Raw genomic sequence first — 22,056 nt, forward strand, 5'->3', positions numbered from 1 at the left:
CATAAATGACCGGAAAAAGTCCTTAAAATTTCGACAAACTTTCTGCCAAACTCCGCGATGGATATGCGGCCGCGGAGTGGTTCCACTATCGCGAACTTGACCGTAGAACTGCCTTCTTCTACCAAAAATTTCACCAAATTCTTCAATGCATTCTACAACCTAAAAATTCCGTACCGCGGCGAGATGGCGAACTGTGAAGATTAACTACTAGATCGTACACATCACCCTACCTCGGCACCACAAAACTTGAATTCCTTGGCAAAATTTTACGAGGCCTTATAAATGATGCCAAATTTTATGTGCAAGTCGTAAATCACACTAAGAACCTATTCCAAGGCTCAGAACCCCGAACGGACATTGATAACACCAAAATTCACTTCAAATCAAACTTAAGAAATTCTTAAACTTTCAAAATGCCAACCTTCCACAATAGGCGCCGAAATGCTCCCGGACCACCCGATACTCAACCCAAGCATACACCTAAGTCTGAAATCATAATACGAACCTTTAGGAACCTTCAAATCCCAATTCTAAGGTCGTTTACTAAAAATTCAAAACTTGGTCAACTCTTCCAACTTAAAGCTTCCTAATTGAGAATTTTCCATCCGAATCAACTCCGAACTTCCCGAAATTCGATTCCGACTACGCGTATAAGTCATAAAACATGAAGTGAAGCTACTGAAGGCCTCAAACCATCGAACGACACACTAGAGCTCAAAACGACTAGTCGGGTTGTTACACTACGACAGGATGATCGACCCCAAAAATCTTTTGACTCACTATGTTACCCTGTGAAAGGCAACGACCTCACCAAAGAGCAGGTGTCCTCCATATTGCTAAAAGAATTTGGCGAAACCCTCACTGGAGGGGCATTGACATGGTATTCATTGTTACTAGTTTGTTCCATAGAATCGTTCGAAGAGATGGCCAACAAGTTCGTGATGGCGCACGCCAAGCCTAGGAAAATAGATACAAGGGTAAATGACATTTTCGCCATTAAGCAATCCCAGGAGAGGGACTGGGGGACTTCTTCGTCCGATTCAACAGGGTGAGGATGACCTTGCCTAATATTTCCTAAGGGATGGCCATGGCAGCCTTTCAGAACGGGTTGAGCAGTCACTGAGTTGGTTAATGAAGTATCCACCAACCACTTAGGATAAAATCCATTATGCGTACTGTGCCGAGGTTAGATTAGATAACGACGACCTTAATGGACAAACTCGATGACTCACCTCGGTACAATCCGAGCCCAAGAAAGAATACAGGGATAACACGAGGACAGACCATCTAGTATCGCGGCCAAGTAGGGAACGATAACAACCCTATGTTAGGACACCCATTCCCTCCTTTCGTTATGAAGACGGCCCATCCAGGCCGAGGTCAGGCACTTACAGGAATGATCGAGGTATGACCCCTTATTATTTGCTCATATTTGTGTGTCGCCTACAGAAGTGGTCTACGCTCTTGAGAAGCTTGGAACAAAGATCAGATGGCCACCAAAGATGAGGTCGGACCCAAACACAAGGAAATCTGATGCCCTCTGCGAGTTCCACCAAGAATGTGGACACAAAACATAAGATTGCATCGCCGTAAGACTAGAAGTAGCAAACCTATTGCAACAAGGGCATCTCAAAGAACTTCTCAGCGACAAAGGCAGAAACGCTTTAGCGAGAGGCCGAGAATGACCAGGTCCACCAAAGCTGCCTTCGCCAACTCTTACCATCAATGTAATCGTTGGTGGCAGTGACAATGCCTCTATCAACGACATCAAATTCACCGCCACCCACAAGCTCAAAAGTCAATTACCCACGAACGATATGACAGACTTAAAGAAAGTATCATCTTTAACGAGTCAGATGCCGATGGTTTGAATTTCCCTCACAATGATGCACTAGTCATTACTCTACGAATTCTAGTTACTAATGATAAAAGAATAATGGTAGATGACAGAAGTGGGGCATGCATCATCTATCCACGAGTCCTCGCATAGATGAGATTCGAGGATAAGATAGTGCCGTGCTGCATTACACTATACGGATTTAATAATGCAGTCGAATGGTCTTCGGGCAAGATTACGCTCCTCGTCCTTGCCAGTGTGGTGACTACAGAGACAACATTCCATTCATGGACCAGGAAACCTTATACAACACCACCATGGGACGTCCATGGATACACCCTATGAGAGTCGTCCCTACAGCTTATACCAAGTGATCAAATTCCCAACACCTTGGGGAATATTCAACATACGAGGGGAGCAATGTATGTCCTAGGGATGCTACTAATTGCCATGAACAACACGACAACTCAACAAAAGAAAGATAAGGAACAAGAGGCATAACAATCAACAAGGTCGAGGTCACCACAAGTCGAAACCAAAGAAGCCATTATGGACCCAGAGATGGTCGAAGCTACAAGATCAACCATAGAAGACCTCGATCCCATCCATCTAGATCTCAAAAATGCCTACCTCGGCTTCAAACTAAGAAAACCAAGTAAATTTAGTCAATTCTTAATAACTAACGCAAATTTATTTTCCTTCAGTCATACAGATATGCTAGGTATCCCCAAAGAAATTGCCACACACAACCTTAATGTCGACCCCTTCTACCCCTGGTAAGGCAGGTCCGACGAAAGTTCAACCCACCATCAATGAGGCCGTCCACGAGAATGTAGAAAAGTTATTAGCAAATGGCTCCATTAGGGATGCAAAGTACCCCAAATGGATTGCCAAAGTAGTGATGGTCAAAAAGCAAACTAGGAAATGGAGGATGTGCTGGACTTCACAGACCTAAACAAAGCATGCCCAGAAGATTCATTCCTACTGCCACACATCGGCCAACTCTGTTTACCGTGAAAATGGTAATAACAATTAAATTTTATTATGGGACTCTAAAAATACGTGATCTATTTTTATGCCGGTTGTTTAGCAGTAGATGCTATGCTTGAGACTTAGACATGAAATAAGAGATAGGAATGGGGTGATAATCGAACCGATAGGTTGACAATCGGAGCCTCGAGCTTGTCGATTCGGGGGCCTCGAGGTCAATTTTGAGGCTCGACCGTGAGCTATTGAAGGTGATCGACGTATGACTAACAGTTATGATAAAATCAAAGAAGGCTCTTTATGGCCAATAATAAGCAATAAATGATGAACAATAATGAAAATAATAAATGGAAGCAATAATATCAAGAGAATATGTAAGAGAGCAGAGAGAATGTTCTTGTATATTTCGTGTGGAGCAACTGAAGCAACAGATATCCTACAAAACGACAAGGACTCTCTCTATATAGGAGGGAAATCCCAACATAGTACAAAATACATTAATTACATAGATATGGGGATGGGACAGCTGAATGACGCCCTGATTTGGGTTCAGAACAACCCACTAGATTTTGTCAGTCCTAGTAGAGTGTCTTGGGAACTCCCCATTTCTACCATAGCTGTGGTCAACATTGTCCCAAGGTCGGGTGTCGACGAACCTCAAGGGAGGAAACTCGACCATAGCCTTGTAGCCTCGAGGCTTCGAGATGATTTTCTGAGGCGCCTCGATGAGGAGAAATTGGACCATCCAGTTTCACCGCATACAGATAGTCCCCGCGTTTCTTAGAGAGGAGCGATGAGAAACGATTTTGACACCCAACTCACCGGACTTCCTGTGATGATGTCACATCGATGATATCATACTTATGACGTAACCCTTCACGATAACCGGGACATCCCATGGATTTGTCTTTTTAGCATTATTCAATGCGCTGCCAATTTTTATTCTTCAAAGCGACAGTATCGCCGTTGATCCGGTTTCTAATAATGCATTGATTGTGCCTGCCGATCCGTCTTTCAAAGGCATTGATGGCGTTGTTGGCCATACTATCACCCCCTATAAATGGGGGTCTTCCGGTACTATCTTTTTATCCAAGTGCCTTTCAACATCTTTCCATCCCTTTCTTCCCACTATCCTCCTCCATTGCTACCCACCATGTTTGGGGTCTATGGCCTTAAGGTTACATGGCGGCATTCTTATCAGCCATGCCATGGACTTTTGCCTGGGCTTTCCCTTGTCGAGAGAGATTATACTGTCTTGTCGCTGTTGTTGTTGTTGTTGTTACGATTGTTACTGCTGTCGTCGTTGGTTTGAGGTGACGAGATAGGGGGGCCGGCTTCTTCCGACTTGGGAGGATGTTTAGACTCTACACCGCTGCTCGGGAGAGCGTTCGGACTATACACCACTGCTCACTCTCCTACCCTAGCCCGGTGTAGCACTTCATCCCCTGGGTTTTCCAAGGGATAAAATGGCACAGCCGGCCGCTAAACTTGTACGACGTAATGTCCCAGAAGGCGGACTCGGAGCGGCCGTGCAAGTAGGGTTGATGCCCGCTGAATTTTCAAACTTTGGCCTCGACGGGCTATGTCTCTTTTTTCTGCTTCTTCTACATCACTTTCTTCTTCTTCCTCTTCTCACTTTCCTCTTCTTGATTTTCGCCCTTGGAGATATTTTTCTGGAGGGACGAGATGAGACTTCAGAGGAGGTAGTGGTCGAAGATATTGCCGCCGAGGATGCATGCCCAAGGAGATAGCGGTCAAAGGCGCTGCTGCCGAGGATGACCCTAGAGAATAGATTAGGCTCTTGTCTTTTACTCCATGTGTACTTTTTTTTGCTTCTTTGTTTCCGTGTAAGGACCCCTTGTGGTCTCTTGTAATCAAGTGTTTATGAATACAAAGATGTTTCCCCAATTTTGTCTCCGATGTTTGCTATGTTTCCTTTTATTTGCGCTTACGGAAACTCTGAATGCATGACTCTACCGGTCGGTGTCGATATCGAGCCTAGGTGGAAGTATATTTCTCTGACCTTTGATTGAATAATACGACTCCTTGTGGAACCTTTTGCCTTTCCTCGGACCATGCCTGGATTGGACCGATAAACTCGGGTCGCCGGGACCCTTACTTTGGATTAAATGAAAGTAATGTTTTGAGCCTTGAGACTGTGATTTATCATTCAGACCTCGCGGTAATCTTCGGGGGAGGGGGGGGGGGAACTTGCTCGGAGGTCCGAGGATAGGGACTGCCTTTAATCTTTCGAGTGCAGTCCCCGAGCGGGGGTTCGTTCAAATCCGGGCCACTTGGAAACCTGTTTTGAACTTAGCGTAGATAGCCCTAAGGCGTTGCAGGTAGATTCTTAACGAGGTTTTACCTGAATTCAGGTGGTACCCCGTGATCAAGCCCATATGGGTGGAGCTTAAATGTTTATTTCCTTGGAGCCTAACTTCTTTTTGATGGAGGTCCTCGAGGTCGGGTACCACCTCGGGACTCACGGTGATGTTGTTGGCTTCTTAGAGCCTAACTTCTTTTTGATGGAGGTCCTCGAGGTCGGGTACCACCTCAGGACTGGTGAGGATGTCGTTGGCTTCTTGAAGCCTAACTTCCCTTTGATGGAGGTCCTCGAGGTCGGGTACCACCTCGAGACTTGCAGTAGTACGGGGATCTCCGTTCCCAAAACATTGCATGGCGTCGCCTAATGTATGATATGGCTGCAAAGCTATCGAGGCGATTACGCCAGCGTATCTTCCCGAAGCGATATCGGTCAGTGTTTTTTGATCGACTTTTGAGGCAGGCGGACCGTCGCCGTTTTTTCTATATATGTGTATATAGGGTGGTTTTTGCTCTTTTGGAGATCCCATCATTCTAAGCAGCTAACCTTCTTTTCCTACGTTAAGCCTTTCATCATTTTAGTACCAATCGTACTTGCATCGATTCCTGCTTTAGTTCTCTGAGTTTGCCATCGCCATGACAGTTACCTCGGGGTTTGTCGGGCAGAGAGGGGAGAGCTCCGTCTCCGGTATTCGGGACCAACAAGAGCATACCTTGAAGATTACTTCTTTGATAGGAGAAGATCATCCTGGGTTAGTGAGAAAAGACTGCGACTGGGGGGAGAAAGTAGTGTTACTGATACTTTCCCCAGATTAGGGCATCACGGACCGTGCCGATGGATTCTTGAATGTGTACACGTATCCTTTCACACTGGGCCCCCTTGATAGGGTTGTGTTTGACTTCTGCTTAAAGTATCGAGTTACCTTGGCGCAGATCCACCCGTCATTTTGGCGACTAGTGTTGATGATGAGATTTTTTGTGGAGAAGGCGGGTCTTGAATTCACGCTCAGTCATCTTATTAGGCTGTACTGGCCCTTTCACCATCGAGGTCTGCTAACCTTGCGATGCCGGTCGACCACGCCCTTCATTATCGACGATGAGGAAGATGGAGACCAGGAGCGAATGAGTCAATTCGTCCGAGTTCGGACTGTTGACATTATCCCTGCGGAGTTTATGCCATTTCCCCGAGGAATGGAATTACACAAGTAAGTGGTATACTTCGTGCCTTCTTGGTTTTGTTTATGGCGAAAGCTGGTTTCGTAATCGTGCCTTCTTTTCTTTTTCTACAGCGGTTTTATCTGCGCCGGGCGACGTTCCAGATCTGCCGGATTGGGTTCGGAAGTTGGCAACCCACTCGACTTGCGATGAGCGCAAGTGGCGAGCTTTGTCCCGGGGCAGATGGGAAGCAAAACATCATGGTGCGTGTTGTGCTATTTTTTCCTTTCCCTGCCTTCATTTGGAGAGGTACTTCCCCTTTCTGTGTATTAATCTTGCTATTGTAGGTATCGGAGAAGGATCGCTAGCCTCCGGGCTAAAGAACGACAACAATAAGCGAGAGATGCCCTTACAGGGTGATGGCACTTGAATCAGGGCAAAGCTGGACTGGGGCTCCGGAGCGGAAGCATTGCCTGAGCCTGCCGCGCCCGTGGTTCCTAGTTTTGGGAAGGTGGTTTCTCCATTGCTGTTGCATTCTTTTTCTATCGATAGTGCTTCCAGGGATATTAGAAACCCGGGGTCGCATATACCGAGCGACCGTGCCTCGACCGGAGTCGACTCTTTCAGAGCTGAGGGAGCTAGGTTAGCAGATGTGTGCTCGGCCTTCGAGGAAGCCCAGCGGCTTCACTTCGTGGTGAGGTTCGGCATAGGTCTTTTGAGTTTTGCGTCTTCTCTTCCTTATTGGGTTTTCTTTTTCAGGCTTTCGAGAAGCTTAAGTCCGGGCTGGTTCGTCGTGAAGCCAGATTGCGGAAAGCTCTGGACGAGGAGAGATCCCTTAGGCTCCTTTGCTATGAAAAGGAGGTCGAGTTGGCGCACTTGCGGTATGAGGTGAACCGGAGCTTGAATTATGAGAGCTACTTGAAGGAACAGGTAGTTTTCCGTCCCGAGTGTGTGTGCATTCTGCCTTCTAGCTTTTGTGGCTAACACTTTGTTTATCTTAGCTGCAGAAAAAGACAGAGGCCTTGGAGCGTCTTCGAGATGAAGCTGGCCGAGCCAAGCGTGAACATGGTGAGCTAAAAGCTTAGGTGGAGGTTCAGGCTTTAGAGGGGTAGGGTGCCCTGGCTGAAGTTCCTGCTTTGGAGGCTCAACTCCGCTTAGCTCGTGATAATGCTTTGGCCCAAATAGATGCGATTATGAAGCTCGAGTTCGAGCTTTCGAAGGTCAGGGCTGAGATCATTGATGCTCGGGCTGAAGCCGTAATAAGTCAAACTAAGGCTGACCAGGAGATGGCGATCTATTTAAAGGACGATGCCGATGCTCAAGCTGAGCTGAGGAGGATCCTCGATCGCGAAGATAGGATCAAAGAGTATGCTCGTTGCAAGTCTCGAAGAAAGATTCTCGAGGAGATTCGTGCTAGGGGTTTTGTCCTTTTGGAAGAGTTGGCGCGAGCGAGGGCGGACAAGTGTGATGCTCGATTACTTCTGTCCGATACTGAAGAAATCAAAGATGAGGCCGACAGGCCATAGCTCCCGGGAGGGGGGGGGGGGGGGGGGGGGGGCGTAGATTTTGCCATCTGTATATAGCGTTTTCAAAGCATTTTTGTATATAGAGATCGCATTTTTTCGTATATATGTATAAAAGAAAACCTTGCGGCTTTACTTCTTCTGTACCTCTTTCTGTTTCGGATTTGGCCAGGTGAACTGGTCTTTGAGTCAATAGGAATCCTTAGATTCGCGATATGGCCCTGAGGCTCATTAGGCTGGCCCGTAGGCTTTTATGTACTTGGCCGACACGAGCCTTTAGTATAAGCTGGCGTTTTGAGCTCTTATGCTTTTGTTTTAGGCATGTTTTGATCAACTGTTTTGGGTTTAGTCTCCGAGTCGGGTTTCGACTCGAGCTCATTTGACCCTCAAGCTTTTTGTATTTATGCGGGCTGGCGACAATGGCTCTTACGCCTTGGGTCGAAGCGATCTTTTAGTGTAAGCTGGGGACAATGGATCTTACGCTATTGCTCTTCTAGGCAGATTTAGTTAACTTTTTGGGTTCAGTCTCCAAATCGGGTTTCGACTCGAGCTCATTTGACCCTCAAGTTTTGAATTTTAAGCTAGCGACAGTGCCTCTTACGCTTTTGGTCGATGCGACCTTTTAGTGTAAGCTGGCGACAATGGCTCTTACGCTTTGGGTCGATGAGACTTTTTATGTGGGCTGGCGGTAATGGCTCTTATGCTTAGGGTCTATGCGACCTTTCATGTATGCTGTATTTTTCCCTCGATAAGGATTTTTTGAAATAATTTTTGCCTGAATCTTCGATGGTTCGATAAAAACCTCGATTACGAGTCGTTATGTAGCGATGATCGAGCACCTCGGTAGGTTTGGCTCGGAGGTTGAGTATCTCGAAGCCTGTGATTCGGAGCTGACATGGTCGAAGCTCTTTTTCCTATATCGAGGGTAGCCTATTTAACCAGTTCTTTTCGAAGTAGATTCGAAGTAATTGAAGGCGTGTGATTTTGTAGCGGCGGTCGGGCGTCCCCGAGTCGCGTTAGTTGGCTAGTACAGCCTTATGACCTTAGTCATTTGTGCTTGGCCGGAGCCATTTTTGATCTCGAGTGAAGTAGTTTCGGTGTCTATATCGAGGGTACGCCTTTTAGGGGTCTTACAAGTTCGATATATAGCCTTAACTTTAAAATCAGGTTTATGCCTTTATTAAGGTCTTGCAAGTTTTACATGCCTTTGAGGTCTTACAGTTTGGATACTTGGTACAAGTATGGTTCATGCCTTGCTCGAGGTCTTACAGATATTGTCGTTGCCTTATGTAGGTCTTACGAGGCCGAGTTTGCCCGCTCGGGGTCTTATGGCCTCGGGTTTTTGATTGGCGGCGATTGGCGACAGTTCCCCGAGTTATCGAGGATTTTTCGGCTCGGGAGCCATTGCAATGGAGATGGCGATTTGACAGCATTCCCCGAGTTGTCGAGGATTTCTCGGCTCGGGAGCCATTACTTACAAACTTGGTGCTGCCTCGTTCGAGGGCTTACGATTCCGGAGTCTCCGACCCGAAGGTCATGTGGCTTTGAGTTTTCGACGCCAGTCCCCGAGTGGTCGGGGCGTTTTTCGCTTTGGAGCCATTTCATGATTTTGATGTTGCCTCGTTGAGGGCTTATGAGTTTGGAGCTCCGACCCGGAGGTCATTTAGGCAGTCCCCGAGGGTTCAGGACGTTTTTGACAGAGGAGTCATTTTTGCTAAAATTCCGAGTTACTTCTTGGAGTATGAGATGCTTTGACAAAAGATATTCTTTGATTAGTTGGTACAGGTATATATGATTTCGCCATCGAGGGACCACTATACGGACACGGTTCGTTCGACCGTTTGGCCGGGTACATCATTTTCCTATCGGGACCCCATTCGGCATTTCTTGGCTTTTCCGAGCGGATGGCTTTTCGGGGGGGGGGGGGGATGCCCACCAGTATTCGAGGTTGGTTGCAAAAGAAGCCTTGAATACTTGTTGAGTTTTCCTTAGGTAGCATATAGGTGTTTCCTCGTTAAAAACCTTGCCGGTAAAACCCTTTTTGGGATAAAAACCCGGTCGAAGGAAAAGAGTGCAACACATGCTTTCGAAACCTAAGGCCTTCAAATTGGAGAGCGCTTTGGTCGTTTTGACCGGATACCTGCACTCAGGTTAGCGTAGAGTAAAATCTAAAGAAAAGGGAGGCGGTCATACCTTGGCGTAGATTGTCCCGGCGATGTTTCGAGCCGTGATGTGTTTCAGTCGCTTGTGATGAGGACGCGGTACAGTCCTTTGCTTTGTTTGGTTCGGACTTAGCCAAGGGCGTAGCTTGCTGTCGCTATTTTACTGTTTGATAATCCTTTGGCTCCTTCGAGGGTAGAGGTACCGGCATCGGGGCGACATCGTGCACCGTGAACATTTCTCTCGCAGCATGCTGTTCCCCGTAGACGGTTTTGATCTCATCCTTTGTCGGGAATTTCATCATTATTATGGAGGGTGGATGGCACTGCTCTCTTGCTGTGTATCCATGGCCTTCCGAGCAAGGCTTTGTACCTCATGTCTCCCTCGATGACATGGAATTTGGCATTTTGGGTTGTGCCGGCCACGTTGACTGGGAGGGTGATTTCTCCTTTCGTTGTTTCACTCGCCATGTTGAATCCGTTGAGGACTCGAGTGGCGGGCACGATTTGGTCAAGCAGTCCGAGCTTCTCTATTACCCTTGACCTGATAATATTGGCCGAGCTACCTGGATCCACAAGTACTCGTTTAATTTGAAATGAATTTACGAGGAAAGAGATTACCAGTGCGTCATTGTGAGGTTGAGACAAGGTCTCAGTGTCCTCTTCGCTGAATGTGAGGTTGTCTTCGAGTATGTACCCCCGGGTTCGCTTTTTTCTGGTGATGGATATTTTCGTCCTTCTCATCACGGGTTCCTGTGGAGTATCGATGCCTCCCAAGATCATGTGGATAACATGCTGCGGCTCATTCATTTCGCTCTTCTTGTCCGCCTCTCTTTCCTAAGCTACGACCGCTTAGGAATTCTCGGTGATGACCTTTGTTGAGTAACCTGGCTGCTTCTGCTCGAAGCTGATGGCAATCCTCGATCCGGTGGCCATGCGTGTTGTGAAACTCACACATTAAGTTATAATTCCTTTGCGAAGGATCCGATTGCACAGGCCTGGGCCACTTGGCATCTCTAATTTTGCTGATGGCGAAAACGATGTTCGATATATCAACGTTGAAGTTGTATTCTAGCAAGCGAGGTGCCTCCATTGGTCCTACGCTCCTATCGAACCCGGCTCTGTTGATGAGTCCTCGAGGATTCTTTCCTCGGTCTATTCTTCGATCATTTCGAGGTGGGTTGTGCCTTGGGGCGTTTCTCTGGTCTTCGATGTATGGCTGGTATCTTTCTTTGTTTGGTTTTGGCTCCTTTGCCAGAAGCCTTCTTGGGTATAATGAGCCCGAGAGGGCCCCCAGCTGGTCGTCCTCGACCTTGATTTTTGACTGGTATCGGTTATGAACATCCAACCAAGTCACGGCCGGGTATTCGACTAGGTTCTGCTTCAGCTGTTTCAAAGCAACCGAGCTTCGTTCGTTCAGACCTTGCGTGAAGGCCTGTACCGCCCAGTCTTCAGAGGCTGGTGGTAGTTCCATTCGTTCCATCTGGAAACGAGATACAAACTCTCGCAGCATCTCATTATCTCTCTGTTTAATCTTGAAGACGTCGGATTTCCTTGGTGCTACTTTGATGGCACCAGCATGTGCCTTAATGAAAGAATCCGCTAACATGGCAAATAAATCTATCGAGTTTGGGGCCAGGTTGTGATACCACATCATTGCCCCTTTAGAGAGCGTTTCCCCGAACTTTTTCAGCAGGACGGACTCGATCTCGTCGTCCCTTAGGTCGTTGCCCTTTACTGTACAAGTGTAGGCTGTGACGTGCTCGTTCGGATCCGACGTTCCATTATACTTTGGGAGGTCGGGCATTCTGAACTTCTTTGGAATGGGTTTCGGGGCCGCTTCCTGTGGGAATGGCTTCTGTACGAACTTCCTTGAGTCCACACCTTTCAAGATCGAGGGTGCTCCTGGAATTTGGTCGACCCTGGAGTTGAAAGTCTCGACCTTCTTATCATTAGCTTCTATCATTTTCTCACCCTATTCGATCCTTCTGGTGAGGTCCTCGAGCATCTTTACGATGACGGGGTCGGCCATCGGCCCGTTATTACTCGATCTCTCCGGTACCTGTTCGGCCGGGGGAGCTGTCCCTTGTGCTACTGTGCTAGGAGTTTTCTGGTGGCTCTGCAGCTGAGCAATAGCCAGCTGTTGTGCCTGCAACATTTCAAAATTAACATGAAGGTTAACCCCCCGTTCTTCCCAGGCTGGGGCTTCTTGTTGGTTGCCTTGGTGTATGCTCCTGTTAGTGTGGGAGCTTATTTCGACGTGTTGAGCGTCGCGCGAGACTTCGTCCACCGGAATTGGTCCTGGTGCGTCCTCAAGGTTTCGTGGTGGCTCACCAACACCCGGAACAGCCACACCATTCTCTCCGTGGTTCTTATGGTTATTGTTTACTGAATCAGACATTCCGACCTAGATCAAAGATCTTTGGACAAGAAAAAGCGTGAAAGATAACTCGCGTTGTGCAATGGAACCAACAAGAAAATAATCACTATTATTTTTAGCCCCACGGTGGGCGCCAAACTGTTTACCGTGAAAATGGTAATAACAATTAAATTTGATTATGGGACTCTAAAAATACGTGATCTATTTTTATGCGGTTGTTTAGCAGTAGATGCTATGCGTGAGACTTAGACATGAAATAAGAGTTAGGAATGGGGTGATAATCGAACCGATAGGTTGACAATCGGAGCCTCGAGCTTGTCGATTCGAGGGGCCTCGAGGTCGATTCCGGGGCTCGACCGTGAGCTATCGAAGGTGATCGAAGTATGACTAACAGTTATGATAAAATCAAAGAAGGCTCTTTATGGCCAATGATAAGCAATAAATGATGAACAATAATGAAGATAATAAATGGAAGCAATAATATCAAGAGAATATGTAAGAGAGCAGAGAGAATGTTCTTGTATATTTCGTGTGGAGCAACTGAAGCAACAGATGTCCTACAAAATGACAAGGACTCCCTTTAAATTGGAGGGAAATCCCAACATAGTACAAAATACATTAATTACATAGATATGGGGATGGGACAGCTGAATGACGCCCTGATTTGGGTTCAGAACAACCCACTAGATTTTGTCAGTCCTAGTCGTGTGTCTTGGGAACTCCGCATTTCTACCATAGCCGTGGTCAACATTGTCCCAAGGTCGGGCGTCGACGAACCTCGAGGGAGGAAACTCGACCATAGCCTTGTATCCTCGAGGCTTTGAGATGATTTTCTAAGGCGCCTCGATGAGGAACTCATTGACGCAACGGCATGACACGAGCTGTTAAGTTTTTTTGACGCTTACTTAGGTTACAACCAAATACATAGAGGAAGGAGACCAAGAGAAAACTATGTTCATCACCCATATGGGAACATATTGTTATAGGGTCATGCTATTTGGTTGAAGAATGTAGGGGCTACCTATCGAAGGTTGGTCACAAAAATATTCAAAGATCAACTCGGCAAAAAAATGGAGGTGTATGTCGACGACATGTTGGTCAAGTCCGTGAAGGCACAGGATCATATCGACCACCTAAAGGAAGCTTTCATTATACTAAAAAACTATGGAATGGAGCTAAACCCCGAGAAATGCGCGTTTGGCGTAGCCTCGGGAAATGTTTTTGGCTTCTCGGTATTACAATGAGGGATTGAGGTCAACCTAGATAAAATTAAGGCTATCAACGGGATACAACAACAACTGACCACTAAGAAGCAAGTCCACAGACTGACCGGTTGAATTGCCGCCCTATCCAGATTTATCTCGTGGTCGTTCGACATATGTCACAGGTTTTTCAGCGTACTTAAAAAGGATAACGTCCTCAAGTGGACGTCCGAGTGTGTACAAGCACTACAAGAACTGAAGGTATACTTGTCATCACCACCCTTGCTCTCAAAGCCCGAGCCCGGAGAGCGCCTACTGGTTTAACTCGCCATATTGGAAATAGTGGTAAGTACGATCTTGGTTCGAGAAGACAAATGTATGCGGTCTCCAATTTATTATATCAGTAAAACACTTGTCAACTCTAAGACGAGGTACACTCACCTCGAGAAGCTAGCAATGGCCTTGGTCGTAGCTTCGCGTAAGCTTATTTTCAGTGCCACCGGATGTCGATCGTCGCCAGATATCATTTAAGAAGCATATTACATAAACCCGGGATATTGGGGAGGCTAGACAAATGGGACATCGAGTTAAGTGAGCACGACATCACTTATCAGCCCCGCACAACTGATGGTAGAATAGAAACTCGTATTTTAGCCGTAGTTTGCACTCTAATTACTGTATTTTACGTGTTTTTGAGCTTAAATGATTGTAAATTACATTTATTACGTATTTTATGCCTTGCAGAAAGTGATTCAAAGCTAAAAATTTAATTTAGAGCCTAATCGATCAAACTAGAGCTTTGAAGTCTGAGTAGAAGCCCAAGAAATTAAGCCGGAATTACGTTGGGGGTTAAGGACCAGGTCTGAATATCAAAAAGTGGAAGAAACAATTTATTCTAAGAAAACAACCCTGTCGCGCCGCATGGGGCGCGACTAGGCACGATATGCTATCTGTCGGAAATCTGGCCTCTGAACATCCTCACACACGCGGTGCATGGTGCGACGCGCGTGTACATTTTTTTCGGAATTATTTCATGTTTTGTCTTGGAAAGGGAAGTTTCGTCCGGGCCTACTCCTACATGGTATAAATACTCAAAAAATACGTTTTTGAAGGAACTTTTGACCTACAAAAGATTTGAGAAGCAACTAAGGATAGAAAAAACAAGAATTTATCATGATTTCAACCAACAACCGGTGCAACACGACATTTTGTATTGAATCATTAGAATGGATGTTTTCTAAATTTTTAAACCTTATTGAGATAACTTTTTACGTTGTTATGGAGTAATTTCCCTTAGGGTGTTGACAGATATGGTGTATTGATCACTTGATTTGGGATTTGATTCTTGAAAATTGTTGGAATCAATTGATAGAGTTTAGTTCATATTGTGAAGTTATTTATTATTTTGCTTAATCAAAAGAGGAGCTTGATATTGAATTCCTTTACATCTTGTGCTATAGTTTAAATCCGTGATTCAATTAGGTAATCGAAAGAGCATCTTAAATTATTAATCGAACTAGAAAATAGAGAAATATTCATGAGAAGTTAACCTTTAGACCATAACCATCATTTTATTCATTGCAATTGTTTACCGTGATTCAATTGGATTAATTACTGAATTTAACGTTTAATCGAAAGAGGAACATTAACTTCAATTGTAATCTGATTATCTGTTGAATCCGTGAGAATCAACAGTATTATAGAGTGAATTAACTCAAGTGTTGGATTGCAAGTCAATTATTTTGCACCTGTCTAGTCAATTACCCGTATTTCTCTCATTGATATTTCTTTGTTGCTCATCTGCTGCTTTTGTGATCAATTGTTAATTTCTTAATTTTTAGTAGTTAATAGTAGTTGATAATCATTCACTCAAAAGTTAATTTTACTGGATAGTAATTAAATAAAGATTATTCAAACACTGTTTAAATGCAATTCCCGTGGAGATGATAATTTAACTATGCCATTTTTGAGTAGCGAGCAATCATTTTGTTGTGTGTTTTGTGCTCGTCAAATTTTGGCGCCATTGACAGGGATTGACAATCAATAGTGTTTAAAATGGTTCATAGTACTAATTCAGGAACTAATTTTACTTTATTGTATTCACGTTTTCTCACTTGTGTGCAGGATATGGGTCTAACTTCTCTAGTATATGACTCGATCTTCTTCAAAGGAAGTGATCTATGAACCGGAGTTGGAAAACACCAGCGACAACTTAGAAAAGAATGAGGTTTTACAGAAAATTTCTTGTGTCATACTTTGACTCAAGATAAAATGGCAAACAAAGAGATTGATGGAGTAGACTTAGCTGCAAGAGAGGCAGCACAAATAGAGCAGAAGTTGCACGGATAGCAACTGAGGCAGCCCTTAGAGCCGCTGAGGAGATTATCAAAGATGACGGGGATTGAAGATGTATACGGGTAAAATCGGGGATAGAACATACCCCAATTTCCCGATGGAAAAAATGGAAGAAGGGTATGGACGCACAAGACTGAAATCGAGGTCGGAAACCCTTCGTACTGAGGCCCCTGAAAGAAGAACGAGGTATCGTCACTGGGCATGATAAAGCGACGCTCCTCGGACCCAAAACAAATTCTAGAACTTCAGGAAACACGATAAAAAGTTACGCACGACGGACAAGGGGCCGTGATATTCGTACCTGACTAGATATCACGGTGCGGATATCACTCGATATCGGTTACGGATTAGTAATTAACGAGCAAGGAGGATTTTTACCTTTTTTAGATTTGTACTAGGAATGAAACCCTCCAACTATATAAGGGGGAAGCTTTTATGTGATAAGACACATTGTAACACGCAAATCAAGGCAATACAAATTCATTTTCTGCTTTCTGTCTATTGAAAAAGTTCTTACTTAACTATTTGTTCTTCGTTTCTAATTGGGATTGAACCAACGGTCCGATTGAGGACAAAACCACTGTTCAATCTAGGCCCGGGCTAAGCTGTAACATTATGACTAGTTTGGTATTTCATTTTGTCTTTAACTCGACTATCTAGCATCCCTAATTATTTGTGTTGAATTCATCCACATATCCTTAAACCGCGTACAAATTTAATTGTTATCCAATTTTAGGGTAAATAGAAGATTCAATCTGAACCGACCCTTGGTTGAAGACCAGTTCGAGAATGCAGCACCCATGTCTGGGAGATCATTAGGTAATTATGCCAGACCAATCTACAATCAGGGACTGTCAAATGTCAGACCTCTACCCATAGCAACAAAAAACTTCGAATTGAAGCAAGGATTGCTACAAACCATTCAAAACAACTGTATCTTTAGAGGGAAGGTGAATGGAGATCCTAACACTCACTTGATGGACTTTGAGGAAATCATGAACACCTTCCAGTAAATTAGAGTATCAAAAGATGCGGTCTACTTAAGGGCATTCCCTTTTTCACTTAAGGAAGATGCGAAGCACTGAATTTGTAGCTTACCCACGGGGTCGATTTGGATATGGGAAGATATGACTAAAAAGTTTATTGACAAGTACTTCGCAGCTGCAAAAACAGAAAAATTCAAAAGGAAAATCCACAATTTCTGCTAGGAGGAGACAAAACCAGTTTTCGAAGCTTGGGAAAGATTCAAGGAGATAGTGAGAAAGTGTCAGCATAACAAAATTGAATTGTATGCAACTCTAGGATTTTTTGGATGGAGTGACACCTTCCTCATGACGAACTCTGAGTATTGTATTTAGAGGTCCTATAATGAAGAAAACATCGGAGAAGGTTGTCTCAATCGTTGATGAATTATCTGAGGATGCTAACTAGTGGCCTGCATGTAGATAAGAAAGTTGACATTGGCAAGGTACCGAGTTAGCCGAAAGCAGCATGTGACTTTTGTGGAATTGGACACCCTACACATAAGTGTCAAGCTTCAGCTGAGGAAGTTAACACTGTGGGGAACTACAATAGAGGAAACTACCAAGGTGGGAACAACTATAATGCTATGGGACAAAGACATCCATATTTTTCTTGGAGTTTATCTAGTAGGAGTTTGAACTCATGGCAGCAAAATAATCCTAGACCCCAGGGTCAAGGACCACCAAGTTTCCAGAACTAGCAGAGGCAGTAATACAAGCCACAAAAATCAGTCTAGTATGGAAAATCTCATGAAGGCGTTCATCAACAAATCAAATGAAAAATTTGAGACTCAGGGCACAACCATCCGAGAACAGGTCATAGCCATTCGATAGCAGGGCACGACCATCAGGAATTTAGAAAGACAAATGGGACATATTGGAAACATGTTATCTGAGAGGGCTTCTGGACTCTACCCTCTGACACTGAAAAGAACCCAAAGGAAACAATCAAAGCTGTATCTCAGAGAAGTGAGAAAACATTGGTTGACCCAGTTATGAAAGTTATACCCGAGGTGGTGAACAAGCAGACCGAGACACTGGAAGACAAAAAGAGTGAAGAACAGAAAGGCCAGAGTAGTGGGGTACAAAAGGAGGTTGAAGAAAGTAGACACATGCCAGCTCCACCATTCCCTCAAAAGATGAAGCGAGAAAACCTTGACAAATGCTTTGGGCGGTTCTTGGAGATTCTCAAGCAACTTTATGTGAACTTTCCCTTCATAGAGGTACTCAATCAGATGCCTGCGTATGCTAAGTTTTTGAAGGAAATCTCGTCTAGCAAGAGGAAATTAGAGGAGACAACAAATGTCAAGATGAATGCCCACTGTGGTGCCATATTGCAAAACAAAATTCCCCAAAACGGTAAGGACCCAGGAAGCTTCATCATACCATGCTCGTTAGGGAGTGAGAAATTCGACAAGGCCCTCTATGATTCTGGTGCTTCTATTAATCTAATGCCTTTGTAAGTGTTCAGGAAACTGGAAGGTGAGCTTGAAGTGATCAAATCAATACCAGTGTCCTTACAACTGGTTGACCAAACTACCATTTTGCGTGAGGGGATCATTGTGGATATTCTAGTACGGGTGGACAAGTTTGTTCCCCCGTAGACTTTATTATGGTGGATATGAAAGTGAACACGGAGGTGCCTCTAATTCTAGGGAGGCTATTTTATGTACAAGCAGAGCTATCCTTGATATCTACGAGGCGAAGCTTATGCTCAGAGTGGTCAATGAGAAAGTGGTATTCCAGATGAAGAGGATAATGAAATACCCCAGTGATGAGGCGTCTGCCTACTCATGTTTCAAGCTAGATGTTATTGCGGAATTGGCTGAAAAATATAAGTTTGACAAGATTGTGGGGATACTTTAGAGAGGTATTACTCAGTCTAGCATCGTAGAGGATGAAGATCCCAAAATAATGAAAGAGGCTAAAGCTCTTGAGACTGAGGATCAAGTGGTTGATGAGGAGGAACTAAAAAGGAGGCTTCTAAGCCCAATGTGGAATTGAAAGTCCTCCCTACTCACTTGAAGTATGCTTTTCTTGAAACTAACAATTTTTCTGTGATTATTTCTTCTTATTTGACAGGTACACAGGAGCAAAAGTTGGTGAAGTTGCTGAGAAAGTACAAAAAGGCCATTAGCCAGATCATATATGATATTCAAGGAATCAGTTCAGCCATTTGCATGCACAAAATTCTGCTGGAAGAAAAAAGCAAGCTAGTGGTATTAAATGTATTAATACATTTAATATCAGAACAAAATTCTAATATTAAATGTATTAACTGTTTATATTCTATTTATTTCAGTGTTTGTATTTTAGTATATTTCAATGTTTATATCTTGTATTCATGTATATTGTATGCACTCGATGTACATATGGACAAATACATGTTTTCCACATATATGTAAAACTAATATTTCTCCATTTAATATAGGTTGTAATATCAACTGAACACTTGCACATGGTGAATGATGAAGGAAGGCATTGCACAGTTTGCCTTCAAAAGAAAAAGTGCAGTTCTGGGAGGTTCCAAGTTTACGAGTTACCATGCCCACATGCTTGGGCTATCTTGAAAAGCAAGTTTCTAATGTTTGATGATTAATGCTCGGACTATTGCAAACCAAAGTCTGTTGTAATGACATACGAGGTGCCCGTGTATCCAATGAATAGACCTGTTACACCCTGTGCATCCCAAGGTGATGAATAATGAATATGAGACTTGTTAATAATGATTTAAATGAGTTTACAATCATAATATGACTATATATGATGTTTGAATAGAAAATATGAAGTTTGGGAAAAATCGGATTTAAGTTGCGGAAAAACGACCAAGTATTTGCCTTGTAACGAAGCTTTTTGAGAAATAAATTTCGCGTGTTATATGAGGTCTTTTTGGGACATGTTATATACCAAATTGAAGGCCTTGGAATTTAGTTTCCAACTAACTTACCCATTTGTTCATATGACATCCGGATAGAAAGATATAAGCGTCAGAAAATGGGCCAATGCGAGGGTGCCAAGCTATCACCTCTTTAACTTTTCAATATTTGATATATAGGTCTTAACGCGTCTCTATCTTCATTTTTTCATAGAAACCGACCAGAGAACACCATAAAACCTTTCGTAGATCTCTACAATAGAGTTTCAAAGAATATTAACATCCCAGGTACAAAATCAAGAAGCGATAACATCAGACCAATCCCGACGACGTAAGTATCATTATACCGCATGTCTTTTTCTTTGTAGTTTGAGTTTTGGAAGGCAATTCATAGTTAAGAAAATATCTAATTTCTGTATTTAAGTGTTTAAATATCAAAGAAGGTTGATAAATTGGTTTCCTAATAGTTAGAACTCACGGGAAGGTAATCCAAAGCCGTGAGTTCGATTTATTCCACTTTTAGTGGACTGTTTTATAGTCCACTCGTGTTGGCCTATTGTGCTGCTGATTTATGGAGTTTGGAAGGATAAAAGGGAGTGGAGAAACGCCACATGTGGTAGGGTAGTAGATTGGCCGCTCGTCGTTGCAGTTTAAGGCTAATTGATAACTTGTTGATTGGGTGTGTTATGGTATATTTGGGATTTTTGTTGTATTGAAGGTCCAAAATTGTTATTAGGACCCATAAAGTCACGGGAATGATTGGATAATTTGTTTATATGGATCCTTCCTATGTGAAAGCACAGAGAAAAATGAAATTGCAAAAAATTGACAAGGTAAAATTTCCATTTATTCATCAAAAGAAACGTCCCTTTTGAAGCCAGAATGGATTTTCCTTGATACCTAACATAATGCATGAAAGGATCCATGAATAACTATAGGGTAACCTGAAAATCCTTAGCAAAGACTTCTACAAGACGTTCTATTTTTCCATAGAAATATATTCGTTCAAGAAGGGCTACAAAAGATAGTGATCGTAAATGAGAAGATTGGTTCCATAGAAAGACGAAAGTGGATTCGCATTCATATACATAAGAATTATATAAGAAGAAGAAGAATCTTTGAATTTTTTTTTTTTTGAAAAGGAGTAACCTGGCTTTGAAGTAATAAGACTATTCAAATTCCAATATTCATGGAGAAAGAGTCATAATAAATGTAAAGAAGAGGCATCTTTTACCCAATAGCGAAGAGTTTGAACAAAGATTTCCAGATGAATGGGGTATTGGTTTTGAGTTGCTGATTGTATTATATTTGTATCTCGCCTATCGTGGGCTTGATGGGGCAGTAAAATCAAGGGAAATGCTGCCCATTTTAGTTTAGAATCGAGTTATCGTTTGAGATACGTAATACACTAGGGCCATCTAAGTCGTACATGTATTTCTTTGTTATAGGGTTGGCACACTAGTTATCATAAGCTTGTTGTTGAGGTACATTGACGACTTGAGGTATGTTAAGGCTATCCCTTCTTTTCTTTTAGCATGATCCATATGATACAACAAAACGAGCAAGCACAAAACTTCCATAAATGATTCTATTCTTAGAAGTACTAAGGTTGCCTATGTTCTGGATTACCCATATGTCCTACTATCATATCGTCTGTTCATGGGTCTCATGACATTCAGAGAGATCTTATTGGCTTACTTCATTATGCATTGTATCCATTTATACATGTATACTGACCCATGACCAGATGGCATTATATACGCATACAGTATATGATATGGTGTACGGGGAAAGGTTATGGCGTTATATACGCACCACCACCTGATCTGCTGTTACACGTTTATGATTTCGCCCATAGAGGCTGGGATGATATGATAGGATGCCCTCAAAGGCTTGATGATGTTATGTACGCATATACCTATGCATGATATAACATTTCTATGCATATGCATGGCATTATAAATGTTTAACGATTCACAGAGTTAGTCAGACTTACAGGTTAAGTCCTTTACTCCTTGTTTCTTTCATGTCTGTTATATACTAATTTTTATGCCTTACGTACTCGGTACATTATTCGTACAAACGCCCCTATTACCAGGGGGCCTGCATTTCATGCCCGCAGATGTAGGTAGACAGGCTGACGGTCCCCCATCTTCGGATCCTTGCTCAGCAAGAGTTGGTGTGCTCCATTTGATCCGGAGCTGCTATGGAGTTTTTGTACGATACTTATGTATACATA

Source organism: Nicotiana attenuata, unplaced genomic scaffold (genome assembly GCF_001879085.1).
Source record: "Nicotiana attenuata strain UT unplaced genomic scaffold, NIATTr2, whole genome shotgun sequence".
Classification (NCBI taxonomy): Eukaryota; Viridiplantae; Streptophyta; class Magnoliopsida; order Solanales; family Solanaceae; genus Nicotiana; species Nicotiana attenuata.